This window comes from Crocuta crocuta, unplaced genomic scaffold (assembly GCF_008692635.1).
Source record: "Crocuta crocuta isolate KB4526 unplaced genomic scaffold, BGI_CrCroc_1.0 scaffold267, whole genome shotgun sequence".
In the NCBI taxonomy this organism is placed as follows: domain Eukaryota; kingdom Metazoa; phylum Chordata; class Mammalia; order Carnivora; family Hyaenidae; genus Crocuta; species Crocuta crocuta.
Window position 1 is genome coordinate 2,683,677 of NW_027531899.1, and position 5,449 is coordinate 2,689,125.

The 5,449-nt window shown below is 40.4% G+C and overlaps 1 long non-coding RNA gene across 2 annotated transcripts in view; it reads right to left on the reverse strand.

Moving 5' to 3' along the window:
• LOC144239687 (uncharacterized) overlaps positions 1-5,208 on the reverse strand; it is an 18,813-nt gene extending 13,605 nt beyond the window's left edge. The window contains exons 1-2 of one of the 2 annotated variants that reach the window (XR_013337463.1): positions 4,817-5,208; positions 4,609-4,697 (exon numbers count right to left, since the gene is read on the reverse strand). This is a non-coding gene — a long non-coding RNA (uncharacterized LOC144239687). Of the gene's footprint in view, positions 1-4,608 lie in introns of both variants that reach the window. The other variant, XR_013337462.1, reaches the window with a different exon arrangement.
• Positions 5,209-5,449: the final 241 nt, after the last annotated feature.

The following is a 5,449-nucleotide window of genomic DNA, read 5'->3' on the forward strand; positions in this document are numbered from 1 at the left end:
CTCTCTCTCTCTCTGACCCTCCCCTGCTCACGCTGTCTCTCTCTCTCTCTCAAAATAAATAAAACATTGAAAAAATTTGAATGAGGCTTTCTTTATAGCCTTATATGCAATCAACTTTTAAAACTGTCACATATATATTAAAAAAGTATATGTTTTGGGAGGCTCCTGGGTGGCTCAGTCGGTTGAGCGTCTACCTCTTGATTTTGGCTCAGGTTGTGATCTCATGGTTAGTGGGACTGGGCTCTGTGTCAGGCTCCATGCTGACAGCATGGCACTTGCTTGGGATTGTCTCTCTCCTTCTTGCTATCTGCCTTTGCCCTGGTTGCACTTTCTCTCTTTCAAAGTAAATAAACAAACATATTCTTAAAATATATGTTTTCTGAGCTTTTTGGGTGTAAATTTCAAGTCTTTCAGGTCTAGCCATCAATCTATTGGACCTTTATCAATATGATAGGTGGAAAATGATAAGCCAGTATAGTTTTAATTTGCTTTTGAACGCTGGGGTACATGTGCCCCTATGCATCAGCACTCCTGTATCCCTTGGGTAAATTCCCAGCAGTGCTATTGCTGGGTCATAGGGGAGTTCTATTGTTAAATTTTTTAGGAACCTCCACACTGTTTTCCAGAGGGGCTGCACCAGTTTAGACTCCCACCCACAGTGTAGGAGGGTGCCCGTTTCTCCACATCCTCGCCAGCATCTACAGTCTCCTGATTTGTTCATTTTAGCCACTCTGACCAGTATGAGGTGGTATCTCAGTGTGGTTTTGATCTGCATTTCCCTATTAATTTGCTTTTTAAAACTGTGAATGAGTTTGGGTTTCTTTTCTGTGAATTATCTATATCTTTTTCTCAATATTCAATTAGAAAGTAACTTTTTAGATATATAGTAGGGGAATCACCTTATATGATTCACAATTTTTTCCAGTTTACTGTTTATTTTTTGAATTTGTTTAGGGTCCTCTTTTGCCATGCAAAATTATTTTTATGTTATCTAATTTACCAGTATTTTCTTTGAAGGCTTCTGAGTTTTCATTCATATTTAAAAGACCCTTTGCATCATGAGATAATTTTAAAACATTCCCAGGATTTCTCCTGTTATTTTGTTTTCATTTTTTTACATTAAAATTTTTTCATGCAGGAATCTAATTTTACCCCTATATTGCTACCCCATTTCTCAGCACCATTTACAAATAATCCATCTGTTCCTACTTATCTGAAATGTCACCTTTAGCATATACCAAATTACCAGATGTATTTGGGTACATTCATGTATTTCCTATTCTGTTGCATTAATTTGTTAAGTCTACCATCTCTAATTATTTTGACATTGCTGGGTATAATTGTGAATTTTTCTATTTCTCTTTTTTATTTCTAGCAGTTTTTGCTTTATGTGTTCTGAAGCTCTTGCAGGAAATGTATAAACATTTGGGATTGTTACATACTCTTTTTTATTTTCTCAAATACATTGCTATCTATCTATCTATCTATCTATCTATCTATCTAAGATCTGTTATAACCAAATAGGGTTTATTACAAGAATGCAAGCCTAGATCAATCAACATCTTGGAATTTGTTAACATTTAGAAGTATAATTAATCATAATTGGGAGCTTGTAAACATAAATTAAAAGAGAAACCCTAAAGGGTTATGTAAATAGAAACTAAAAATTTGATAAAATTTGGCAGCTCTTTCTTATATACTTTATTTAAAAAATATTTTTTAAAGTAGGCTCCATGCCAAATGTGGAGTTTGAACTCATGATTCCAAGATCAAGAGTCACAGGCTCCACTAACTGAGGAAGCCAGGTGCCCGTAATATACTTCTTTTTGAAACTCTTCTGTGATCTTTTTTTTTGGGGGAGGGGGGTAATTGACACACAATGTTACATTAGTTTCAGGTGTGCAACATAGTGATACAACAAGTTTATACATTATGCTATGTTCACTGCAACTGTAGCTACCTTCTGTCCCCATACATTAAAATATCATTGACTATATTACTTATGCTGTATGTTTTGTTCTCATGATTTATTCATTCCATACTGGAAGCCTATATCTCCCACTCTCCTTTACCCATTTTGCCTACTCCCCACCCCCTTTTGGCAACCATCAATTCTCTGTATTAGTGGGTCTGATTCTGCTTTTTGTTTGTTTACTCATTTGTTGTTGATTGTTATGTACTCTTACTTGATCCTCTTGTTAAAAAAAACTACCTTCTTTTTTCCTGGTAATATTCTTTGTTCCCAAATCTATTTTGTCTGATATTAATATACTCACTTTAGCTTTCTTTTAATTAGTATTAGCGTACCAGATTTCCCCTATCTTTTTACTTTTGACCTATTTGTGTTGTTCTTTTTTTTTTTTTTCCCCCAAGTAAGCTCTACACTCACTGTGGGGCTCGAACTCACAACCCTGAGACCAAGAGCCATGTGCTATACCGACTGAGCCAGCCAGGGGTCCCTGTGTTTTTCTTTTTAAGCTGGATTTCTCGTAGGCACATACAATGGTTTTTAAAAATTGTTTTTAAAATCTAGTCTGAAAATCTCTGCTGTTTAATTGGGGTGTTTAGACCACTCACATTTTAAAAATAATTTATTGAGGTGAAATTCATATGAAATTAGCCATTTTTAAGTGAACAATTGGTAACATGTAGTACATTCACAATGTTGTGCAACCATTTCTTTCTAGTTCCAAAACATTTCCATCATTTTCCAAATAAAACCCCTTACCCATTAAGCAGTTTCCCCCCATACCTCTCTCCCCTCATACCTTGTCAACCATTAAACTGCATTCCATCTCTATTGATCTATTTTGGATATTCCATACAGATGAAATCATATAATATGTGACCTTTTGTATCTGGCTTCTTTAGCATAATGGTTTGTAGGTTCATTCATGTAAACATTATCTGCACTTCATTCCTTTTTATGGTTGAATAATACTCCACTGAATGTATATGACACATATTTTAAATCTGTTAATATTTCGGTGGAGATTTGGGATAGTTACAACTTTATGCTATTGTGAATAGTGTAGGGATGCTACGAACATGCATGTACGTGTTCAGTTCTTTGGGGTATATACCTAGGAGAACTGTTGACTCATATGGTTATTCTGTGCTTAACTTTTTGAGGAACTGCTAATTGTTTTCTACAGTAGCCGAAGCATTTTACATTCCCAAAAGCAAGGGTTTCAGCTTCTCCATACCCTAACACTTATTTTCTTTTTTAAATTATAGTCATCCTAATGGATGTGAAGTGGTACCTCATGTGGTTTTCATTCACATTTCCCTAATGACTGATGATGTTAAACATCTTTTCCTGTATATCATTCTTTGGAGAAATGTCTATTCAAGTCCTTTGTCCAAATTTTAACTGGGTCATTTATCTTTTTTATTGTTGGGTCATATAGAGTTCTTTATATATATTGGATACTAGACCCTATAGTTTGCAAAATTTGCAAAGATTTTCTCCCATTCTGTAGGTTATCTTTTCATTTTCTTGAGAATGTCCATTAATGCACAGAAGTTTTAATTTTTTATCAAGCCGAATTGAGCAATGAGACGTAAGCAGAACACATGATTGTCATTTCTGTGTCTGCTTTGTCTGACCTTCCTCTGCCCTACTGGCTGGAAGCTTACTGAGAATTTTAACATCCCCTCTTGCCCCAAGATGGAAATTACTTGGTTCAGATAAGCAAAGCAATCCCACCAGTCCTGGACTGCTCCTACCTAGACTCTCATATGGGGGCGGAATAAAATATATATTTAAGCATCCAGCTCTTGATTTCTGCGCAGGTCATGATCTCATGGTTTGTGAGTGTGAGCCCCATGTTGGTCTCCATGCTGATGGTGCGGAGCCTGCTAGGGATTATTTCCCTTTCTCTCTCTTTCCCTCCCCTGGTTGTGCTCTTTCTCAAAAATAAACAAACTTTAGGGGCACCTAGATGGCTCAGTTGGTTGACCATCAAACTTCAGCTCAGGTCATGATTTCATGGTTTGTGAGTTCGAGCCCCACATAGGGCTCTGTGCTGACAGCTCAGAGCCTAGATCCTCTTCAGATTCTATGGCTGCCTCTCTCTCTGCCCCTCCCCCGCATGCTCGCTCTCTCTCTCTCTCTCTCTCAAAAATAAACATAAAAAAATAAAAAATTAAAAACCATATTTTTATGTTTTGGGGGTTTTATTATATCAGCCTAATCTAGACCCTAGCTTATACTGCCCTAGTGTGCCATACAAATATTCATTTTCTGTTTCTGTTTGTACCATGATGAAGGTTAGGATCACCATGACCTGGACCATTTCTTCTTTGCTCCTTTTGCTAGCCCCTCCTCCTCAGTGCCATCAAGGGGGAAATCCTTTCCTTCCTGCCCATCCTGGTATGTAGCTTATTCTGGTCCCAAGATAGAGACTGGGTACCCTCCAATTCTTGCAGAAAAATTGGGCATATGATGGGTGTTGACCATTGCCTTACTTTGCGTAGCACCTTGGGTAAAGCTTGGTGAGCCCCAAGTGCTAGAAGTCCCCAGATGTCCCCATCCACAATCCCCCCAGGAGCTCAGCACCCATGAGTTGCCCTGGCATAGTGTTTCCTCATGGGTTCCTTTCCTACCTGGGAGACAGGAGATCTGCCCCCTCCAAGAAAGACACTTCATTGTTGTTTCCGCAGCTCTCACAAGTCATTCTCCTGCTCTTCCAGGCCTGAGACAAACAGTGACACAAGGAAAACGAAGCCTCGCAAAGTCTATCTCCATGCTTCTGGGCTAGGACATAAGGCGGAGCTGCCAAAATTAACGCGAACTGCGGGCTCCTTGGCTTACTGGTAAATTTGGACGAGCACCACTGGAGCACTCCTCTTCCCAGGAGGAGCCTCACACTTCTAGGGCTTCCTAACGATGGCACGTGGGGGCTGTGCTGGTGGGCAGGGGTCCATAGATCCGTCCTTTCTCCACCCTTCAGTTTATTCCTTTCCACCTCTGACTTCGGTGCCCTTCATCCCTCCCTTCCCCCCAGTACCCCTGCTCTTGTACAGGAACACTGCTTGAGGGCCTAGCCCTAGCTTGTCTGGCTGGAACCGGAAGGCGAGGGGATTTGGCTCTGGGGCGCATCAGTGCCCGCCAGTTGTGCGGGTTAGATCACTCGGGGCACCTGCTTCTCCCTCCTGAACTAACAAGCCCCTGAGGCCTTCGAGTCAGATCGGTTTCAGCCTTTCCCCAACTACATTTCCCAGAGTCCACCGCGGCCCCTTTGGGTCCTGTGACGCACGTGGCAACGCACGTGGCATCGCACGTGGCATCCTGCGTGCCTGGCCTTTCTTAGGGTGGGAGGAGTGGGCGGGGGGTGTACTTTCAGTCTGATTTGTGGGAGGGCGTTGGGCGCTGTTTCACTCCCGCTGCACCTGTNTATTGATAGATGTCTGTTTCTCCCTTTAGGTTTGCTAACATTTGCTGTGT